Source organism: Papaver somniferum, chromosome 9 (genome assembly GCF_003573695.1).
Source record: "Papaver somniferum cultivar HN1 chromosome 9, ASM357369v1, whole genome shotgun sequence".
NCBI lineage: Eukaryota > Viridiplantae > Streptophyta > Magnoliopsida > Ranunculales > Papaveraceae > Papaver > Papaver somniferum.
In genome coordinates, this window is record NC_039366.1 from 101,369,064 (window position 1) to 101,394,061 (window position 24,998).

General features: G+C 37.9%; 1 long non-coding RNA gene across 2 annotated transcripts; it reads right to left on the reverse strand.

The window, feature by feature from the left end:
- Positions 1-20,587: 20,587 nt before the first annotated feature.
- Positions 20,588-24,611, reverse strand: LOC113307718. 2 transcript variants are annotated; one of them, XR_003339258.1, is made up of 4 exons: positions 24,396-24,611; positions 22,227-24,315; positions 20,882-22,151; positions 20,588-20,708 (listed from the first exon to the last, which is right to left on the reverse strand). It is a non-coding gene; the product is annotated as an uncharacterized LOC113307718 (long non-coding RNA). The 2 variants fall into 2 exon arrangements; XR_003339257.1 differs by having other exon boundaries at positions 22,227-24,322.
- Between the last annotated feature and the right edge of the window lie 387 nt (positions 24,612-24,998).

The window sequence follows — 24,998 nt, forward strand, 5'->3', positions numbered from 1 at the left end:
ATATACTCATCATCTGCCTTTTGACTCATGGTTTGTCATTCCTGCTGTGGATAAATCTGGTGGGCTTGATTTTGGATTTTTGAAAAATCTAGTATTGAAGTTATTGGTTGTTCTTTAAACATGATACATATGTTGTGTGATATAACACATGTGATAAAAAAAATTCTATTGTTTCATTCATATGCCGGCATACTCGTAGTATGAATACCACGCCGGCATCAACAGAACCGGCACGGTATTCATACTATTTTCATGCCGGCGAATATGATCCCCCATTTTGAATCAACCGCCGGCATGGTCTTCAACCCAACAATTCCATGCCGGCACGCAGTTAACTTTTTACTACCACCGAATATTCCATGGAATATCCAGACCGGCATGGTTCACTCCTAACTTAACTATGCCAGTACCACAAGAAAAACATCCAGGAGTTAAATATTTTTCAACTTAAATACCGGCGTGGTAATTTAATTATCGAGCACGTCGGCACCATGTACCGGCGTGGTCTGTAAACTACGGACAAAATCGGCACAAAGTACCGGCTTGGAACCTTACATATCGAGCATGCCTGCATTGCGAGTCCCCGCATTAATGTTTAAGAAAATACAATGCCGACACTGTTAAAAATTAGCTCCTATTTTTCAAGTGAAATTCCGGAATGCCGGAACATTAATCGAGAATTCTGTCACATGTTTCCAGCTTTGATTGTTTTGGCGGTACTGTCGTCGAGCATGCCAGAACTAGTACCCGGCATAGTAATTTAATTTTATTTGGAACTAATTCAATTTTCTTTTCATTCATTCCTTAGATTGTGACATACATTGATCCAACAAATTCCAAGCTTGGTCCGGATACGTCCGAATACTATAAAATGCCTCCGGTATGTTACCAAACACTTAGTTTTTAGAACTTTATGTGGGGATTGCTTGTAATTAACCTTATAATCTCCCATTTTTGTCCTTATGTAGGGAATAAAATCTCCAGAGGAAGCAATTGCTTGGGCAAAAGATACGGCTCTTAAGAACATGTGTGTGTTGGTGAGGAATACCCAACGTTCAGATAATCGTTTTGAGATGGTTTGTGAGAGAAGTGGGCAATACAAGAAGAAGGATAGCCATAAGAGAAAGGGTTATGCTTATCCAAAGAAAACTAATAGGGTATACAAGACTCGTACGAGGAAGGATAATTTCCCCTTTGAGCTTGTATTCTATCGAAGAGACAAAGAAAAGGAATGGGATTGTACGGTGTGGTTTGGCCGTCATAACCACCGGTATCCGAAATATTTTGTTGGTCACTCCCTAGTTGCGAAGCTAAAACCTCATGAATTCGAGGATGTGAAGATAATGACCAAAGCATGTATCAAACCAAGAGTGATTCTCAGAGGCTTCAAGGAAAAGGATAACCGGAACGTTTTCTTCCCTAAGTACAATTTATAGCGCACAAGCAACCATTAGAAGGGTGGAATGGTAAGGGAGGACCGTTATGCAAGAATTTGAGAAGATAGTTTGGGATCACAACTACACGTGTATCATTAAAAGAGGGCCGGAAGAAAAGCCCCTTCAAATATTCATTGCGCATCCTTTGCTTTCACAATTGGCTCATACATGTTGTGGTGTTCTTATGATGGACTGCACCTACAAGACAAACAAATACAACATGTCGTTGTTAAACATCGTAGGGCAAACATCGGACAAGGTATCATTCACATTGTCTTGGTGTTTAATGGAAAACGATAGGGATCACAATTATCATTGGGCATTACGACAATTAAAATTATTGTTCCCGGAAAATCAATTTCCGAGGGTCATCATAACCGATCAAGATGACGCACTAATGAATGTTATATCCGACGTATTTCCGGATGCACAAAATTTTCTATGTACATATCATATAGGTCAAAATGTGATAAAACATTGTCATGCTTTGTTTGAACCCTCTAAGGCGGATATTAAGAAGAGAATGGTTTCTCAACTAGAGGAAGATGTTCGTAAGAAGAAACTATCACCCGAAGAAGAAGATGATGAAAGTGGAAAGATTAAAGAGCGATTGGACAAAGAACACGATGAAAATCATAAAAGGTGGTTGGAATTTCTAAAGGATTGGGAGAAAGTTTATTGGTCTCTTACCAAGGATATATATGAAAAGAGATTGAACATGTTTATTGCCAAATATAACGAACTGTATCCAATTGCCGTCTCATATTGTCGGGATAAATTGTTGCATAAGTTCAAGGAAAAATTTGTGTGTGCATGGAAAAATCGGTATAGACACTACGGGAATGAAGCAACTAGTATAGCGGAGTCCGCTCATGGGAGATTTAAAGATCTCATCCAGTCCGGTCAAGGAAACGTGGTTACGGTCACCGAGGCAATGGAGCAATACTTTAAGGCTGATATCGATAGGATCAAGAAGGCCTTTGAGAAAAGCTCAATGGAAAGGATGACATCACATTTTCTATATGGTAATTTGCTCCAAGGAATAGAATTCAACGTCTCGCATTGGGCAATAAAACATATGATTAGAGAAATGGAAAAAGAGATAAACTAGGCAAACCGGGTGATGTGTGTATTTGTCCCGACATGTCTTCATTGGGGCTTCCGTTTCGTCATATGCTTGTGAAGTATGAACAAGTTATACCTATTGAGGTTATTAATCCGGTTTGGAAATAATTATCTTTCGACCCTACCCATTCGGAAGCTCCCGGACAATCACCATGGGAAACAAAAGAGGCCAAGGAATTCTATGAAGCTTACTCACGTGGCAACTCGTCTAGCCGACAAGTATTGTTGTGCCAACTAAGACTAATTACACGCCCATGGATAGCACAAAGTGAAGAGCCAAGAAAGGGAGATCCTCCTGGTAGATCACAAACTAAAACGACTAGGAGAAAACAAAGGAAAGAATTGAAAGCATCGAGTCAACGAGAATGTGAAGACGAGGCAAGTAAGAAACGAGACCCAAATAGATGTGAGCTTTCAGAAGCAAGGTTCGCGGAAGCGCCGGTTCCAAGGAAAAGTGGTAGGCCGATGAAGGAACCGCCATCAAGTCAACAACAAACGGGGAATTCCGTATCCACACCACAAGGCGATGATGTTCCAGTTCCAAAGAAAAGGGGAAGGACGACGAAGGTACTCGCATCGATGGAACAAGAACAACAATCCGATGAAGCGTATGCCATGCATACAGTCGAGGTTACAAGAAAATGGGTAGGACTAGGAAGGTACCAACAATGATTAAACAGGGGAGCATTCCGAAGTCACACCCATAGTTGAAGGGTCAGCTTTGCATATCAAAACCGAAAGGATGAATAAGGAACCTACATCAAGTTAAGTACATCAACAACACGATGGTGATGTAGTCTCTTTTAAAAGGAGAAGGGGTAGACCAAGGAAGTACGAACTCCCATCACATACTAAAGACGTTGGAAATGTAGAGATTGCAGAGGATGGATTGGATATACTTAAGCTAAAAGTTGGTAACATGAAGATGTTTAAGGATTCCCAAACATGTAAGACTCATATACATTACCATACCAAAATAGAGACCTATGTACTACAACTTCCCGAGGTTATTCGCGAGTATATTGTATATACAGATGATGTCGATGGAGATGGAAATTGTGGCTATCATGCCGTGACCGAACAATTAGGAATATTTGAGACGACGGTTAGTAAAGGGATGACACCATGCCGATACGCTAGAAAGAGGATGGTCGGACAACTTATGAAAAAGAAGAGCTGTTATGAACAATTGGTAGATGATGAGGAAGGGTTTGATAGTTTGCATGGTCGGGTGTTAGGGCCAGAGCACGAGATGAAGTTCCTTCCTACTGAATATTGGATGAAAATCTTGTGGCGGATACATTTAACTGTGTTGTTCATTATTTTTCCCCCACCGAACAAACAACTTATACGCCAAAGTGGCAAAAGTGCGAAGGATCTCTTAAGAAGAGAAGAGTTGTTTTAGCGTTCGTGAACGGGAATCATTTCATTATTCTGAAGCTAAAGGAAAATTTTCCATTGCCACTGGTTTGTCCGTTGACTAAAAACAAGGATGTAGTCCCCAATCACTCGTAGGAATGGATGAAATTGTATGAGGAGAACCACCAATTGTGGGATGCGTTGAAGCTATCAATTAACCCGGAGAAGGGAGAAATTCCTATTCATAAATTAGAATAGTGATAAAGAGTAATTTGGAAATGTGTGGATCACTGCTACACAACCTTTTGTTTTTTTTGGAAGTTTGAATTGTAATCATTATACCATATGTTATGGATATGCCGGCATAATTTAGTTCAAACTTTACAATGCCGGGAACTGATCCCGACTTAGAAAGTTTCTTTTCTTTTATGTCGGCAAGGCACCATAAGTACACAGAGATATCAGGTTTAGTGCCGGCGTCGAAATTAACTTCCTGATAATGTCGGAATTATACACAGATCACTTATGTGTGAGGAAAAGAAAGAGTACCGGCATTGTCTGGAAAAGCGAATCTATGCCGGAATTCTAAATTCCTTTGGTCCGGAAAAGAAATCAGTATACCGGCACTGTTGTTACAATTTCGACCATGCCGGTTTTGAAAAAATAAACATAAAAATGGTAATGTTTGACATAGATTAACCAATATAACATGTTCAAAGCCAAAAAAAAATGAAATCAACATCTTCATAGTTTAGCAAGACACACAAAATAATATAAGCAAAAACTAGATTGTTTAACAAACCATATTTAAATTTAATATGTTCCAAACCGAAAACAAATGAAACAAAGATGTTCAAAGTTTAGCAAGACCCACAAAAAAAAACATAAACCGACAGTAGATTGTTCAAAGACATAACTAATACTATAAAAGAAACATTAACAAACATCTTAGATCACTCGGTCCTTGGCTTCTTGTGAACCCTCTTCTTCGTTTCCTTCCACAAGTCCTTTGCATTTGGATCTTCAATTTTGTCTATCTTTCAACTGTCTTCATTTCTGCCGGGGTCAGCACCTCTCCTTTCTTGTTCTTTCATTTAAACCAGTTTCCCAATTTTCCTAGCCTCGAACGCTGTTGTCATATTTTTCCATTAGTATGTTAACTTTTATAAGTTTATAGATATGCATTCAAATAATAGGAAGTGAATCAGAATTACGTACCAACAATGTCAGGGTCTTTTGAAGAACGGGTACAATAACTTGTTCAGGAGTTGTGAAGGGAGGTTTTGCTTGTGGAGGAACTGTTTCGGTGGCCGGTCGTACAATACAAGGATGGGAGTACCTCGAATGACCTCTGAGGAAGCTTGGTTCCGACTCATAACCGTTTTCCGCCAATTCCCAACCACCCCTATCCAGCACTAGTCGTTGTTTTTCCCTTTCATTCCAATGTAAAAGTAGAGGAGTTGGTTTGTAACTGCCAGCGTATGCTGTTCATCTGATAGGCATTGAGGAAAGTCATGAGAGAATTTGGCATCAGATTTACCCGTAAGTTTTTTCTGTTTGTACCCAAGTTGGTGCATCACACGGCGAGGGTTATGCATAACAAATCCTTTTGGATGAAACAATGGTCCGTTGTAAAATGCTACATTTTCATGCCTTGCAAAGTGAACTCCTCTTTCGTTCCTATATGGGTCAAACACAACATCTTCAACATCGATAGAGTCCAAAGCCTCTCTCATGGAGAATAACCGAGTTCTGTTATTTGGCTTCGGTTTATTGTCAAAAAAGTATTTCTTAGCTATAGGACCTTGTGGGTCCAAACCACGAGTTCACGACTCCAAATATTTGTGCTCCTCGAACACTGTTAGGAAGTGTTCATAATCCCACACCTATACAAATGAAAGATCGTTCCAATGAAATGTATAAGAAAAGAACTAATTGGAAAACAAAATAACTAGTTCACGTTACCTGTAATACATTGAAATTCCCATTAAATTGACAGGCAGTCGCCTTAGAAGATCTACGCATCTCCGCCAACAAATGTGCTAAGAAAGCAGTGCCCCATGAATACTCATGAACCTCCTCCAAGGGATCCAAGTATTGTAAGTTGTTCATGTGCACCTTGTTACCATTAGAGTCAGGGAATATTGCGATTCCCAAGAGGAACAAAAGATAAGCACCGACATTTTGCTGAATTTGTTCGGCATTCAATTCCTTGCCCATCGTATTCCCAAACAACTCTCTGAGCTTGATGACTTTAATAGTCTTCGTCATGGTTTTCTTTGACATGTACATATTTTATTTTATCGTTGCCACGTCCCAACCAAACAACTTTTTAGTCAGCTCATAGATCTTGGACCATTCTAGGGTCTTACCGTCAGCTTCTTTCTTAACGTATTTTCCAAGGATCTCAATACCTAATATTCTTTGGACATCTTCAGGGATAATGGTCATCTCGCCAAAAGGAAAATGCATGGTATCAGTTGAAGCAAAAAACCTCTCCAAGAAGCAATTCTCCGCCACTTGATCAGTGGACACATAGTTTTATACCGCGGGATACAACCCAGATGCTCTTATTGCCGCTTGAACAGCCAGACACTCCCCTTCCAAATTCCATGTATTCATTTGTTGATGGCGGAAAACACGAAAGGCTTTCTTGTGGTCCTATAAAAACACACCAAACAAACTTCAATTAACCTGATCATATATAAACAATATAACAACAAGATGCAAACGTCTTACATAAGTTTGATAGATCCAACGAGCCCATGAGTCCTTGTAGTCAAATAATAGTTTCGGATCTCTCGGCTGACCCCAGTGTTTGCCATCAGTGCGCTCTGGAATCATGTCATATGGTTTTGGGAGGTGCTTTGGTGGGTCCTTTATCTTTTTCTCACCGGATTCAACTTCAGGTTGTCCTAAGCCATGTGAGGATGAGCCACCTACTGGATCAGGAGGTACAAATTTCTCCCAATCATCATCATCATCGCTGCTTGTGTTTCCCTCCGGGGGAATCTCCCGAATCATGACCTTACCACGTTCCGGATCATCTCGACCACATCAAGGCCGAGAAGACTTAGGTTTTCCTTCATCAACATCTTTTCCCTTTCCTTTCTTCAATTTTGCAGCTTGGGACCTACATACAAAATGAGATTTAAAAAAATAAGGAAATCAAACCCGATATGGCAGATGAAAATAAAGATTCTGCCGGCACCGGTTCCGGCATTGTGGTCTAAAGAAATTCTACGTCGGTTCATAGGTACCGGCGTTGCACGTAAATAAAATAATACGCCGGTAATGTGGGAATTGTTTACAGAGATTTAACAAAATAAGTTAATCAAAACCGCCATGGACGTTAAACATAACGATAATGTCGGCATTCATACCGGTATTGTACTCTAAAGCAATTCCATGCTGGATACAAGGTACCGGCATTGTGTGAAACTAAAATGCCATGTCGTTAGTATGGGAATTGTGTACCGAGATTTAACAAAAATAAGGTTTCCATGCCGGTATTCTAATAACTTGCATGCAATAAAATGGGGATACAAGACATATAAATCGGCATTGTATTGTAATTTAATTGTACGCCGAAACTAAATTGGAATTTCAATTCACTAAATTCAATTTCGAATTCACTAAATTCAATTTCAAATTTCCTTTTACCTAGTACAAACAATAATCATGCAAGTTTCAGTTTGTGTATTATGAAATAAACCCTAACAATGCTTCAATAAACATAGACATCACTTACCTCATCATCTCTGTTATTTCCTCATCATCATCTTGTTCAATAGATGCTTCTGATTTCGATTTACCACCATGAATAGGTTTTGGTTTTTCAGGAGGTTTACGAGGACCCATTCTTCTTTGGGTTTGAAGAATTGAATGAATTTGGTTCAGAGGATGGAGTTTAGTGGCTTTAGAATTTCTTTTGGAATTGCGAAGTGAAAAGAAAGAAATAGAAAGATGGAACCGTTCCCATTACATAACCGTCAATTTTATGTAATTATGGAGTTTGTAACCGTCACATAAATGGAATGAGGGTGTTTTTAACGGTTACAATGGGGGATAATTGGTGCGACAGTTACAATGGAAAAGAATAAGGATAATTGGGGCGACAGTTACAATGCTAACAAACCTTCATAATACCGGTGTTATCGAACTATCAAAATCTATGTCGGAAATCTGACGAATTTAACTGAATTTATATTTAGAGTGATGGCGTTGATTTGTTATTAACAATCTATGCCGATAGTGTTTCTTGATTCATTATTAGCATTATCTTGTAACGAGATTCAACAAACAAAGCGGCTTCGAAATGCCTAAAAGGCTCTTTTCTACATATTAATACTAAGGAAATAAACTTAAAAACATTAAACACATAAACAACATTCCACATGAAATGAAAGATCTTAAGCTAATTGCAACTAGCATTATTTCTTGTAACGAGATTCAACAAACAAGGCGGCTTCGAAATGCCTAAAAGGCTCTTTTCTCCACTTGGTATATGCTTCCTGAGCTTGCCACCTATTGTCTCTATATCTTGTGAGGAACTCGTTGTATTTGCGACATAATTTTATGAGGGCAATTGTCCGATTCGCCACAAACTCATCCCCGTAATCCATTTTTCGTTTCTTGCACTTACCGTCATATAACCTCAACATATAAGGACCATCTGCAACAAGACCCCAAAAAAGGTTTGAAGGGCGGTGATCTTCCGGCAAATCAGAAACTATGAAGTAATTCTTATTCCATTTGGTTTCTTCCTCAACATCCGCTTTTATCTTCGCTTGTTTTACACGTTCGATTATCTCTTTAGTTTCTTTGCGACATTTTTCTTGTATTGCTTCCTCTTCTTCTATTCTTTTCCTTCTAAGTATATCTTCTTCCATTGCGGCAAGTGACTTGGTGGTTTGCTCCTTACTTTTAAGTTTTTATAGTATCACGGGAATTGAGTTGGTGGTGGATGATGATTGATTCCCTATCGGAGTGGATAATTTTTTTTCATATAAAAATTCTCTGAAATCGGTAGTTGGTGATTGATTTGACATCAGAGAAATGTGTTGGATCTCACTTGTTTTTTTCCTGAGGTATCAACTGCAATAGGTGTATCCATTCCTTTAAATAGATGAGGACACAACGGCTCTTTTCCACTTTATCATATCGGCATTGTCAGTATCTTAGATCCCACGCCGGAAATGGTCTTTACTGGTTTATGGTTTAAAAATTAGCCGTTATGCATTGAATGTTCCATTCCGGCAGTGTACGGAAGATGTTCGACCATGCCGGTAGCGGCTACCGGAACTGTAATGTATATGATTTTGAATCCGAAACATGGTTTATTGCACACAGAAGTTTGACACTAAATTCCGGCATAGGATAGTATATAGCAGGTATGCCGGAAACCTAACGTTATTGAGTTATGTTAACAAAGTAAGCCGAAACTATAATTTATTTCAAATGTAATCCTTGTCGCAGGAAGCACGAGTGCACTTAGCACGTGCATCAAGCCTTTAAACCACTTGGTGACCCAAGTGGACGAGTTATAGTCTCGTGAGGGTTTACATAGAGATGTACCCACAAAACCTTACCAAAAACTACCCTAAAAACATAGCCAAATACCGCTAAACCTATCAACCTTCTTAGGAAAAATACGTCACCGATTCACCCAGCTGGTGGTACTCTGTGAATTTGGTTGAAATGTGGTTCACTTTGGCATCAAACATGAATGCTTCTCCCTTTTCCTGTAAGTAACACATTTTCACGGCTTCATGCTACAAAAATAACACATCAACTTAGTTTGTTACTTAAAAATTGAAAAAGAGTGGATTGTGTAGAATTAATCATAAAGATACTTACAAGTTGTTGAGGGGAAAATCTATTTCTGGTAGCGTGCTCGATCCGGTGTTTCATTTTTAGATACTCAACCACCGCATTTAGGATGATGTCGTGTCGTTGCTCGATTTGTTGAGCAGTTCTTCCTTTGGGTTACCGTAATCGTGAATAAACTTGTTAAAAATCTTCAACCACATGGAATCCCGCGTGTTGTTATCTATAGTTGAAGGACGAGTTTCGGCGTACCATGCTTGGGTGATTGCTAAATCTTCCTCGGAGTCGAACAATGCCATTTGTTGTATGTGGGATTAGGCACTATACTAAGCTATTTATAGATGATTATTATAGGGTTTAGGGTTTCTAAGTTAAGAGGCTCAAGGAGATATATAAGAACACGCGAGTTTTAGGCCTTTGGGTGCAAGTATTAGCTCTCTTTATATAGAGAAAAACCTCAACGACTAGTTTTTTTGAAATCGCACAAAACCCGTCATTGAAATAAATGTGACATACAACGCCGGCACCCGGTCCCGGTATTGTTTACCGTTAGATGTTTATGCCGGTACGAGTGAATTTCTTCACAGAGAAATATGCAACCTTTACCGGCATGGTTCAACAACATGGTTTAGCGCTGGTACGTAACACCGGCATTGCATATATAATTGCGACCATGCCGGTGGTATTGAATTAAAAAAAAAACGGCTAGTTTTTTGAAAAATAAGACTGTTGGAGATTCATTTCTATATAATACCCCCCTTATTCCTTTGGAAAAATCTACACAAAGCACCCACCAAATAACAGAAATCCTTCTCTCAAGAAAGCAAGCACCAAAAAAATAGATCAATCTAGTATGGTTAAAGCTTCACAACCGATGGGAGACTCATCATCAAGCTCTAACTGCAAAGTAAGTAGATTCAACATTATTAACTATATATGGACAGTTAAAATATTCTCTACTATGACGTATCACTAATATAATCTTCTCTTACAGAGTCATCATTGCAGCTGTCAAATTTCCAAGTCACCTTCTCATCTAGCAATGGACTGTCCTTTTATTTATTCAAAGTGTAAAAGCTGTGATGGGACACGCCGGTTTTGGATTGCAAAAACTGATGATGCTGAAAATGGAAGAATGTTTCTAAGGTGTTTGAATTACCTAAAGTGCGATGAGTTTCAATGGTTTGACAAAGTTGTTGCACTAGCAAAATCAAGAGAAAACCACAAGGGCCAATGCAAGCCTATTGATGGGTGTTATATGAAGGGAAAGGAATATATCGAAAGATAAGATGAACCAATGAAGATTTTCCTTGAAACCCCCATTCCAGACGATGTCTTCGAAGATATTTTCGAAAGGCTCAAAGGATCCGCAATTGTTGAAAAGGGATGGAAATAGATTATGAGATCATCTTTAACCAAAGTTGCTCCATTCCATGTTTTTTAGTATGTTTTAATTTAAAGTTTCAAATCCAATGTAATAGATTACTTAGGAATGAAATAAAATAGCATTCAGGACGGATTAATAATCAATACCGGCATAGATTCAATAAATATTTCAATGCCGGTTTTATGGAAAAACTAGCAAGGTGTTAGAAAAACATAGAGTTACGGCGTAGATTCATAATTACATCCATGCCGGTACTGTCCAAATTCTACAGGAACTTGAACCCTTTCCTCTCCTTGTTCCGGTTTAGGTTTAGGAAAATATTTCAATGCCGGCATGAGAGGCGGCATAGAATTGTAATAACTTTTACACGCCGGAAGCTGTCCCGGCACTGTATAACCTAGATGTTTTTATGCCGGAAATTTTGGTGTAAAGAAAACTTGCAAAGAAACGTTTCACTAGAAATCTAAACATGTTCAACATAAATCAAACAACTGAATCGTGCTAAAATGTTCTTCATCACGGTATCATAAACCAAAAGTAAACCAAACAACTAAAGAGTTCAACCGAAAACAAGTTAGAAATTTTTCAAAACATAACAACCACCATCCAAATAACGAAACAAAACTATAGAGTTCATCACTTGGTCTTTTGCTTCTTGGAAACGGGAGCCTTCGTCGTTTCCCCAAACAAAGCTCTTGCACTTGGGTCTTCAATTTTATCAAGCTTCTCCACGACTTCCTTCACTTCTTCAATGGATAGCGCCTCTCCTTCGTCGTACTTGCAACCTAACTACTTCCTCAACTTGTGAAGCCGACGCCGCTAGTTTCATACATATAACACATAATTAGTATATATTTGCTGATATAAAATTATGTGTAAATTAAACGACTAAGCAACTAACAATACTTACTAGCAATCCAACGGTCTTATGAAGTTGGGCTATCGTAGGTGGTGCCTTTGTAGGAGTTGGAACGGGAGGGTTTTTCTGGGGTGGAACTTCGAAGTCATCCGGGCGCACGACAAAAGGATGTGACCATTCCAAGTAATTATCAATGTAGGCGGGATCTGCTTCATCATCGTTGTTCACAAGCTCCCAATTAGTAGCATCTACCAAACGACGTGGTTCCCTATCCCTCCAATGTGTTGGTTCTGGAATTGGATCATACTCTACCCTCAACCTTGTGTAACTTGACATAGACACAGTAAGGTCAAGCAGATACATATCATGAGAGGCTGTCATGAAGCGGGGTAATTGCTTATATCCAAGTTGCCGCATCACACGTCGAGGGTCAGCCATAACGTATCCCTTTGGGTGGGACAAAGGCCCATTGTAAAATGCAACGTTATAGGACCTTAAATATTGGCGGTTTTCTCTAGCCTCACTGTAAGGGTAGAACACAACATCTTTGGTAGTCATCGTGTCCAGAGCCAATCTCATAGCTATCAGTCGACGATTGTTACCGGGCTTCGGATGGTTGTTGAACTGGTATCTCTTGGCTCTAGGATCCTCGGGGTCATCAATGGGTATAATCTTCAAGAAATAGTTTGCCTTGAACAATGTTGGGAAATGTTCATAAGCCCACACCTATACAAATGTGAAATGATACATTTAAAAATCAGTAAATTTTGTTTCTAAGTTCATCATAAGGGTACATGTGAACAATATAAATAAGAACATAAGTTTAAAAACAAAATTACCTGGAGTAGAGTGAAATTCCCGACAAATTGGTTTGTAACCGCCTTAGAGGCCTTTCTCATCTCCGTCATCAAATGTGGCATTACCACTGTGCCCCAAGAATAGCTAAAGACCTCTTCCAACGGATCCAAGTATTGAAGGTAGTTTGCACTAACCCTGTTGCCACTAGTATAAGGGAACACCCTAGTTCCCAAAATGAATAACAGGTACGCAGCGGCTGTATAACGAATTTATGCGGGGTCCCATACATCCTTGTCTTTTCTCTGCGTCATGCCTTCAAAGGTCTTCTTAAGAAGCGTCAGCTTGATGGTCTTTGTCCTACTATTCTTAGATACATAGAAGCTTTCCACAGAAGTTTTGTAATCCCAACCCAACAACTTGTTAGTAAGAGCGTGCAACTTCGACCATTCTAGCTCCGGACAATGATCTCCTTCTGCAATTTATTTGCCGGTAACACTCAAGCCTAGACTGTTCTGAGCATCATCAGGGATCAGGATCATCCCGCCAAACGGGAAGTGCATGGTATCTGTTTCACCATGATACCTTTCGACGAAGCAATTGACTGTCACAATATCTGGCTTCACATAATTTTCAACCAAATGATATAGACCAGAATCCTTTACTAATTTTTGGACCTCTGCACATTCCTTAGACAAATCCCAATGAGACGCGGCTTGGTTTCGGCAACAACGCACAACCTTCTTATGATCCTACAATTAGGAGATAATACGATTAAGAGCTTTTATATAAATACAAAACAATACATATGCACGAGATAGAAATTCTTACATAGGTTTGATAGATAATACGAGCCCAATAGTCCTTGTAGCCAAATAGATGCCCCGGATCATAAGAAGCTGCACCCCAAATTTTACCACGATCAAGGTCAGGTATCATGTCATCAATATGAGGAAGGTGTGAGACTTTAACTTTTACTCTTCCTGTGCCCTTGCCTTGTATCGGTTGTTGACTTGACCAAACTTGTTCCACTACTACTTGACTTGGATCAATCTCATTATCTTCCTCCTCAGTTTCCTCTTCATCTTGCTCATCTTTCTCCTCTTCCTCCTCAACTGCTCCGGTAGGTTCACGGATTGCGAGTTTACTACGGTCACGGCCACTCTCCCAAACTTCACCTCTTGTATCAGCCCCCAAACGCTTTTTGCGACCTTGTTCTTTCCCTCTAGGAGGAAGAGATTGAGGAGTACCAAGACCGTCCTTGCTTCTTTTCTTAATGCCATCATCTTTAGTTTTTCGTTTGGTAGCTTCCTTTGTTTTATCCCTATTTAAAAAGAAGCAAGAAATAAATATAAGAAAACTAACTTTCATTCCTAATACCGGCATAGATACACTACATAACGGCATAGAATCATCACTACCGGCATACAAAAACAAAGTCTCGACCACGCGTGACCAAAACCCGGCATAGTAATTTCAAACCATCACATGTCGGGACCTGGAACCGGCATTGATAAATTATTGACGAGAATGCCGGTAATCTTTAGGAAGTTTCTGGATACAAAAACACCTTTGACGGCACAAACGGAAAATTGAAACACATGCCGTAACTGGATACCGGCATAGAATCTAACATAAATTCTAAGCCGATACCGATAAGAAAATCCTAGGGTTCTCTGTTTATTAGAAGCTCAATACCGGCATGGTATTCAACCTAATTTTAACGCCGTGACAGGGTTCCGGTGTGGTCTTCATCCTACATCGAATGCCAGGACACAGTTCCGGTGTGGTCTTCATCCTAAATCGAATGCCGTTATATAGTTCCGGTGTGGTCGTCATCCTAAATTGAAGGCCGTTACATAGTTCCAGTGTAGCATTCATACTAAATTGAATGCCGGAACCTCTGAAACTTAACACTTCCAGTTAGGGTTTCGCGATTTTGACCTAAACCCATATCTATAAATCGATTGAAACACTAATTAAATTAAATGACTTACCTTCTCAGAGAAGCCATATTCCTAAGTAGTTGATCGTCCGATAACTCTTGTTCTTCGTGTTCTTGCTCTTGAGCAATCAAAGCAATCATCTTTTCTTGTATTATTGAGCAATCGATTTTGATTTCGATTGGGCATCTGATTTCTTTCATGGAGGCATTCTTATGGGTTGGTTTTAATCGACGAAGAAATTTTTGATTGAACGATTAATCATCGATGAAGAACGGATGAAGAACGATGAAGGAGATGAGGAAAAAAAAATCGAAAACCCTAGCCTACGAGTATGCCGGAACTCATGGTGTAGAAATGGGGGATATTTGATTTGGTTTTTAGATTTTAAGTTTTAGTAGAAAGGGTATAATAGTCTTTTCATAATGTTTTTTAATTAATCTAAGGGTGTTTTAGTATTTTCGGCCCAAAAAACACCCCTTAGCAGACACCTTTGGTTGGGGGAAGTAATTCATATCACCCAATTAGTTTCCATATCCCCCAATCATGTGTTCTTTTATTACCTTAATTACAAAAATCAAAAACCCATCTTCGCCCCATGATTTTAGACCTATCATTTTATCTAATTTTATCTATAAAATTATCAAAAATGTTAACAAATCGTATGAAACCATTGTTAGACTCTCTGATTTCGCCTTTTCAATCAGCTTTCATAGCTAATATGCAGATCCGTGATAATTTAATAATCACTCATGAAATTCTTCATACTTTTGAAAAGAAAAAGAAAAATTCTAAAAATGGTCATATGGCTATTAAAGTTGATCTCTCCAAAGTTTTTGATTAGGGGTGGGACTTGGGTTGGGTCAACCCACCCAACCCATACCCAACCCGAACATTGGGCGGGCATGGGCAATGTATTTTAAAAATTTTGACAAGCTCGGGCACAATTTTAATAAACCCGAGTTAAACTTGGGCAAGCATGGGGACAAATATTTTTAACCCGAGCAACCCACCCAACCCGAGGAACTATAATATAATTATATAAACTATTTTTATAATTGGTAGAATTATCTATTAAGAGCAATTTTAGCCGTTATCTTCAAACCTAATAATGAAAATATAAATCATATCTATATCATTATTAATTCAATATGAAATAAAATTATATTATTATTAATAATCATAAGGTATTTGGAAATTTAAGCTAAATATAATAATTAAATCTTATAATTACTAAAATTTGTTATTATCACATAATAGAAAATAAATTTTAAGACCTAAATTAAAGTCATTAGGGTTTCTTTGTGTGTATATATATGAGTTTGCTAACTAAGTATTAGCATAGTCAACCCGAGGAACCCGGGGAATATAACTTGGACGGGACTTGGGAGGCACCTCCACGGGTTTCACGGGTTCCATGGGAAATCTGGGCAAAGGATTTTTACCTCGGGTCTGCCTCGGCCAAGCCTTCTAACCCGACCAACCAACCCAAGTCCCACCCCTACTTTGATAGGCTAGAGTGGTCCTCTATTTTGGATGTCCTTAAGAAGCTTGGCTTTTTCTGAGGATTGGTGTCAATTGATTTTTCAATGCATCAGTACTGCTTCGTACATTGTTCTGGTTAACGGTTCTCCTCGTGAAATGTTCCTTCCCACCCGAGGTATTAGACAGGGAGATTGTCTTTCACCTTATATCTTTGTTATATGCATGGAGGTTCTGTCCCAATTGCTCTTAAAAGCTGAATTAAATAATTTAATTCAAGGTTTTAAATTTAAGAAAAACAGTCCTTCGATTTCACATTTATTCTTTCCGGATGATTGTATGTTGTTTGCTAAAGCTTCTATTCCTTATGCTAGAAATCTTATGAATATTAATAATGTCTTTGCTAAGGCTTCAGAACAAGCAATCAACTTTGAGAATGCTGGGTGAAAAATGCATCATAAGCATATTAAGCTTCCGTCTAAAACTCTAAAGATAAAGATTTTCAGTAATTCAGAGAAATATCTAGGAACTTCACTTTTTACATGTAGAGATAAAACTAAATCTTTTCATTTTTTGATAGAGAAATTTTATTCTAGATTAAGCTCATGTAAGAAGACCAATTTGAATGTTGCTGATAGGACAGTTGTGACAAAACATGTTCTTTCGAGTTTGGATGTTTATCATATGTCTTGTTTTCCGTTTCCGAAAAAGATTACTTCCAAAATAGATTCTATTCAAAAAACTTTCTGGTGGTCTAAGAAAAATCCTAAACATGCAGCTTATTTTCGTTCTTGGGGTGATATAGCTAGGTAAATCAAAAATTTGTGGTGGGTTGGGTATTAGAAACACGTATGTTGTTAATAGGGTATTCATCTGCAAACTAGGTTGGAGAATAATCAATAATCCGAATAACTTGGTTTCTGTTTTTTTGAAAGATGAGTATTTTCCTAATCATAATTTGTTGGAAATTGATAAAGTTGTTGATTATTCTTCTTGGATTTGGAAAGGTATTGTTAATGGGTTAAATTTTATTAGAGCTAGTGTAGTTGGTAAAATCAATGATAGTTCTTCCACTCATATTTGGAGTTCTAATTGGATATCATCTTCTAGTTTTCCTCTGGTTTCTAGCCATCATAATCATAGTACCATCCTAATCACAGTAATTATATTTTTGTTAGTGATCTTATTGATGTTCAAAACAACTGTTGGAATATGGGTTTACTATCTATTTTATTTTCCCATGATGAAGTGAACAGAATTAGGACAATTAGATTAAACCTTAATCAGAGTGATAAAATAATGTGGGCGCATACTAAAAATGGTGCTTTTACTATTAAATATATGCTTATAGGATTTATATGAATGAGAACAGTACTTTGGAAGATGTTAACTTTTGGAGGAAAGTTTGGGCAATAGATTGGCTGCCGAAAATTAAATTCTTCATGTGGAAAATCTTTGCTCAGATGTTGCCAGTTAATTCTCTCCTTCAGTTCTATAACCCTTATGTGGATGATAAGTGTCCTTTATTCCATATTCATGAAGCAACTTTTATGCATTTGAAAAGACGAGGGTACCCAAATACACCACAGTCTTTAATTTATCCACCTATAAGTCCTCTTAACGAAAGTGATTTTCTATGGACAAAGTGGAGACAATATGATAAATCGGTATTCACACTTTGTGTGATCGTCTATGGAGACAATAGAACAATTAAAGCGTGATTACTTGATAATAGGTTCGGACTTAACCAAACTCTATAGGATCACTATCAAGTAAAGTGGAGTTAACGTTTATGTAATTTACTTAAATTATAATAACAACAATTATAATTGTGGAAAAGAAAAGAAAATGACACAGCAATATTTTTTTAACGAGGAAACCGCAAATGCAGAAAACCCCGAGATCTAGTCTATAATTGAATACTCTCAGAATTAAGTCGATATACAAAATCTAAACCAACTTCGAATAGTTGAGACCAAGCAACTAACCCTAGTTCACTTAGTTTCTTCAGTATCCTTGCGCTTCCGACTTTCAATGAGTGCACGCACTAGAACAATTCCTTTGGATAGTATTCCAAACATTAAAGGAACGACAAATCTGTTTGGTAACAACTCTATTGATTCTTTCAGATAAAGATATATCACGTCATATGCAAAGGCTCTTCCGTGTAAACTAATAAACTCCTTTTCCTGGTTAGATCAATCCAATCTTTATTACCTAAGTAATAAGATCTGGATTTGTAACAATCAAAATAGATCTCAAGAGAACTATTAGGTGTTATCGATCTCACGCAACTAATCAATCGAATAAGTTCTATTCTAGTTGGATCGCAGACGATCAAGGTTTGTGCTACACAAAGTATGAGAAACCAATAACAAATGTTCTTCGTATTCAAATCTTCTTTAATCTTAAATTAAATATGCACAACACCACTTGAATCACTTGTGATCAATCACGCACAGAATGGAATCTGTTAACAATGGATTATTACAAGATGTATTTAGATCTAAAAATAGTTCTAAAGATGTCGTCGATACTTCGATCTAGTTTGAGTAAATCTTATATCAGAAGAGAAGATTCTCAAGAATAAACAAACTAGGTGTGAAAAAGCGGGGGTCTAACAACCTCACCCAATATTTCGTTTAGGAAATTTGTATGGACAAACTCCAATATAATTCCAAGAATCAACTAGACAGTCAGACTCAATCAATAAAAATATATCCAAGAGTTGTATCTATGTTTCACAATGTAATCAGCAAATTAAACAGATAGAAATCTGTGAGCCCGATTATTATGTGAAACAACTTGAACGGTACCAAAGACCAATGTTCAAGTGTCAATCAATTTATATCAACAACCAAAGGTTGGATTATCTAATTGATTGATCTTAACGTACAACCTGTGATATTTCAATTATATAGAAAATATAATGCAGAAAAGAAATAACACAGACACCAGAAATTTTGTTAACGAGGAAACCGAAAATGCTGAAAAACCCCGGGACCTAATCCAGATTTGAACACCACACTGTATTAAGCCGCTACAGACACTAGCCTACTCCAAGTTAACTTCGGACTAGAATGTATTTGATCCTTAACCAATCTCACACTGATCAAGGTACAGTCGCGTTCCTTATGACTCTGAATCCCAGCGGGACTCTACGCACTTGATTCCCTTAGCTGATCTCACCCACAACTAAGAGTTGCTACGACCCAAAGTCGAAGACTTGAAAAACCAATCTGTCTAACACAAAAAAGTCTATTGAATAGATAAATATGTCTCCCACAGAAATACCTATGAGTTTTGTTCCGTCTTTTGATATATCAAGGTGAACATGAACCAATTGATACACCGGACTTATATTCCTGAAGCACAGCCTAGTAGTATCAATCAAACGGGTACGCATACCTCCAAACTCAGTTGAATTCCCGGACTTGAACTTACGCCGGTACACATACGGGTATGCATACTAAGTTCCCGGACTTTCATTTAACCAACCAGTACGTATACGGGTATGCATACTATGGTTCCCGGAATTGGAATAACTTGCAACAGTTAGCATACAAGTACGCATAATGTGCTATATCCAATCATGGTTAATTGTTATAAACTCTCATTTCAATCGTCGAAACATTCTTAGAAGACGACATTAGCTGTCTCACACAAACTATTAGCTTCAACGCAATTTTCAAGTGATCGATACATCAATATGAAACATTCTGAGTCAGCATCAAATGACTGTCTCACACAAATCATGTAAGATATTACCAGGCGATTTTCACATGATCATCTATTGACTTTCGTCAAGAATATAAGATGAACTTGGTTAAAGCGAAAGCTTACCGACACATATTTCGAGAAATATGTAAGCGGGTTAAAATCAGCTCGAAATATCAAATGTGTATAACCGAAGTCTATATAGCTATACGACTTTTGTCTCAAATAGGAGATAGAGTAGATATACTTTTGAGTGATAGATGAGTTCAAGTCTCCACATACCTTTTGTTGATGAAGTTACACAAGTCCCCCTTAGTAGTTCTTCGTCTTCAATCGATGAACGTCGTGAAGTCTAAAGCTCAACTACACTTTTTATCCTAATCCGAGACTTAGCTATAAGTAGACTAGAAATCAAGACTTATAGTTTTGGCAACTAAACTTGACAAACAAGCTTGAGATAGCAATGCTTGCGAGTTCGGCCAAGCAGTGCTCTAACAGAAAAGAAGATGCAGAACATGACATCTGAAAGGTTGCTTATGTGTTATGTCTATTTGGCAGTAAGTACAAGGAAATGGCTTTGACAAAAGAGTGTCAAGTTTTATTGACCTACACACTCTACTAAAAGACCCTAAAGAGGGATGAGCTAATATCTTATGCCAGATTCCAGAGCAAGCAGCAACACAGGATAATGCTTTAGCGAAGCGAATGTATTTATGCAGAGGATAAAGACCATGTTCACTGGGACCTTTGAAGAGGATCCTCCCTGATTTCAGGTCCTTGATGCAAAAATTAGTGGAGGTAAAAGTTAGAGAGAAAGAATTGTCTTTTCCAAATTTGTGTACAAAAATAAGAATATGAGAAGTTGTAGGAACATGTCAGATGTTATGTAACTGAAAGGTGTGTGAAGGAACAACAAAACTACAAGAACCACTATTGTGAATTGACATACCTTCTCCATTAGTTGTCGAAACCATCTCATGACCAGAGTAGGAAGTAGAAGCATCCAAATTGGTGGCATCAGAAGTCAAGTGGTTGTTAGCACCAGAATCCATATACCATGGAGTTTCCCCAAATGTTCGTAGAAGAAAGCATTGCTTGAATATTACGAGGAGGATCACACCTTGATAAGCAAAGTTAAGACGATTCCAACATTCTGGAGCTTCATGACCATATTTTCTGCAAATCTGACAGGTAGGACGATCACTAGATTGAAGATCAGGAGGAGGAGGTCGAGAAACAGCTTGCAGGAGTGTGAGATATACCACGACCAAATCCTCTGTCAGAGTTGAAGTAACCACGACCACCACCTCTTGGAGAAAAATTAGAGTAACCACCTCTAGAAGAAAAATTAGAGTAGCCTCGACCAAAACCTCTTCCAAGTCTATTAGATTGATTTGTGGATGTAGCAAAGGCCAAATTAGTAGACTCAACATGAAGAGATTTATTGTATTCACTAATAACTCATTCTTCACACAAAAGCAAGTTATGCAACTCAATGCTAGAAACAGGAGGATAGCATATACGAATTGAGGTTGGAAATGAAGCATACTCAGAATTAAAAGCAGACAAGTTAACAACAACTAATTCATCATCTGTAACTCTAGAACCGGATGTAGCTAGTTGATCAGATAGCAATTTAATTCCATTTATAAGAGAAGGTATTGATTTATCACCTTGTTTAATGGATAGATGTTTGGTTCGTAATTGAATTGAGTGAGTAGACGAAACTCTAGCAAATCTGAGTCTGAGGTTGGATTTTCCATAGAGTACGAAACGAAATCTTGAATAAAGACACTTTCAGAAAGAAAATCAAAAAATGATTTTAAAAAATTGATCTGAGATCTTGAAGAAACAGGACAGACGAATCAAAAAATTGATCGATATTGAAACAAATTGGAGAAAAAGGATTAGTGATTGTTGAAGGAAAACGAAGAAATTGAAAAGTAGATCTGAAACATGAAACATGATCTTACATAGTTTCTCTATCTGATACCATAGTGGTTTTCATAGAACCAAGAACAAAATATCTTTCATTTCTCAAACCAAGAATACAGAGAGGCCTTTATATATCAGGCAGAGTTAACTGTAAAGATAACTGTCAGTTGTTATAAAGAAATGATAAAGGCACTAAAGAAATGATAAAGGCACTCTATGTCATTGATCACCCCTGTTTATCTCCCCATAGATATATCAAATCACGGTTGCTCCACTACGACTTCCTGAAAATAGCAATTTGGGTCAGACCCCAATTGAAAATTCATTTTCTTATCCTAAACAGGTTAAGATAACATTACCTGTAGCTCTATGTGTGGTTCCTCCACAACATGAAAGCGGCGTCGGTGTCGATTCACACACCACTGGACCATGAAATAACCCCCTACCACGAGCACAACCAGTAAAGAAACGATCAGCCCTATCACCCAACCAGGAATCTCGGGAGCCTCGGAGTATGTATGCTTCTTGCCCCATTGGTCCATTTCCTGAAAGAACCACTCTACAAAGTTAAACTCCAAAAACTATGTGTCTATCGGCATATGTTAATGAAAAAAAGACTACAATATAATCAAGTACTAAAGACCAGTGCCTAATTGTCTTAGAGTTTTCGATATATATTCAAAGGGGTTTAAACTGTCGGTTTCAGGTTATTTGCTTGATGAAGTGTCAATTACAAGTTTATGGAATTCAAGGATTTCTGCTTATGTGAGGTTTCTCAGATGATTGAATCTTTTAAGTTTGTGAAGAAAATAAAAATTTCCTGTTCGTATATCTCTGTTCTAAATGTGTGTTAAAGTTCTATCCAATGTACATTTAGAATGTGTGTCTATCTAATACTTGATTTAAACAGGTGGTTGTAATACACAGTAGGATTCACCAATCTCTGGACATAAGATTGAATTAACTTCAAAGAGATTTTAGGAATAACATGCAATATCGATAGGACGAAAAGATGATTTATGTACCACAGATTGAGAGTGGTGACCAGTTGCTAAAACATATATTATGAAATACCGGGTGGGATTTTAGTAACCAACTGAAAGTAGACCATCTGAATAGGGGACTAATATTCATACTTGAGATTACTAGTTTGATCCTGGTGCCAACCTTTCCAAATAAATGCAAACCGAACAAATTGGATATGAAACTGAGCACAAAAAGGTATCGAGCAAGTTGGTCTGTATCCAACAGATGGCTCTTCTCAATCAGTCTCTCAATGGATTCTTAGCTGGAATCAAACCCCAACTGGTTGGTCATCAGATAGAGGCCCTTATGATGCTCTTTGTGCCGCAATTGCCTGGCACATATGGAAAACTAGATGCAAAAAGTTTTACCAAGGAATTACTCCAAACCCTAAGCAAACATTTGAAAGAGCTCATCACTTTTGGGAGGAAAACTTTAAAATCAGAAAGACCAAACCAGTTCTGAACACCAACCCCCGACAACAACTAATGGATAATATCTGGAGATGTCCTTCAATGGGAGTGGTTAAAATAAATGTGCCTACTAAATGGAACCCGATAACAAAACTCTCTATTTCTGCCGTAATTCTAAGAAATGTTTTTGGCTATTGCAGGGAAGTGAATGTCACAGCAACAAGAGCTCAGACTAAGGAGATGGGTGAAGCGCTAGCAGCGATTAATGCTTGGAAGTGGGGCTTTCTAAAAGAAGAGTCAAACATAATCGTTGAAGCTTGTCAGCAGTAACCTCATCAAAATGACTACCGGACTCAAGTGCAAAATGGAATGGCGGGCAAAATCTGTTCGGAGTAACAGAGGGACTGATTTTTTGAGGCCTTGCCAACAACAAAAATCATTTGTTTTTACTCTTGTAACTAAGAAAGCTAATCAGGCAGCAATTGCATTGGCTCAAAACCAATGCAATTACAGCCTGTAACTATCAAGGAGATCCACCTAGTTATATTTTGAACTTCTAGACTATGATAGGATTGAGGGGTTCAGGCTCTCAACAAAATCATGTAAGTTGCCCTTTTCAGTATTTCAATTTTTGCTTACCAAAAAAAAAAGGATAATCAGTTAGCTAGGCTAGGAAGCATACTATAACATAATGCGGCTCAAATGTTCTGATCAAATTAAAAAAAAGGTCGGTATGGTAGGATAAAATTCACTACTGTCTTCTTCTAAGACCAAAACTAGAATTTTTGCAAGTGGAATTTGGATGTAGAATCTTGAGCACCCCTAGGATCAAAAAAATATAAAACAGAATACACTATGGAGTTCCATAAAAGTGGATCTACTGAAATTGAAACATGAAACAGAAATACTAGAGTAACAAGAATTTCTAGAGGCTCGTATCTTTAAATTCTTGAGTGTTAAACAAATACGACCGAATTGAACGATGTTTCCCTCTCTCTTTCTTTCTTTCTTTCTGTAGGCTGAGAAATCATAAGTTAGAAATCAGCCACGGATTGGGAATTAACATAGAGAGGAGGTTGGGAGAGAACATACCTGCAGAGAGAATCAATCACTTCACTTCAGATTTGTAATTTTTCACCCCTTTTCATTTAAGATTTCTGTATTTGTGTTTAATACATTTGAGATCATTATTTTTGTTAGGTTTTCCATTACTTAATTTGCTATGTAGAATAAGTAAGCGTTCTAAATTAAGAACCCTAGAAGTTCTTTTTTGGCAGTAGAGTTAGTGAAGAAGAGGAAGTCTTTGGTTATTTCTGGTTTCAATTATTTTAAATCGAACAGAGAGAGGAGAAAAAGAAGAAATACTGTAACAGATTCCCTTTTGTGGGTCCGGATATTTATTATGTACATAGCTGATAAGGGCTACGTCGACTTCAAAGTCAAACCTGCACTTTTTGGTTCTGGTTGGTACGAGGAAACTTATTTTACTTAGGCCGAGTGCAGTGGGGAGGGAAGGATGGGTTCAACAGTGACGCCACGTCACGCTGAAGACAGGCCTGAGTGTAGCGATAGAGGAGGGAATTTAGGTTTGGGCGAGGATTGCTTCCTCACCCAAGAGTGTTTTATTTATTTAAAACTCTTAAGGTGGACCCAAAATCTGATATTAATATATTTTATTAGGTTTTTTATAATAAT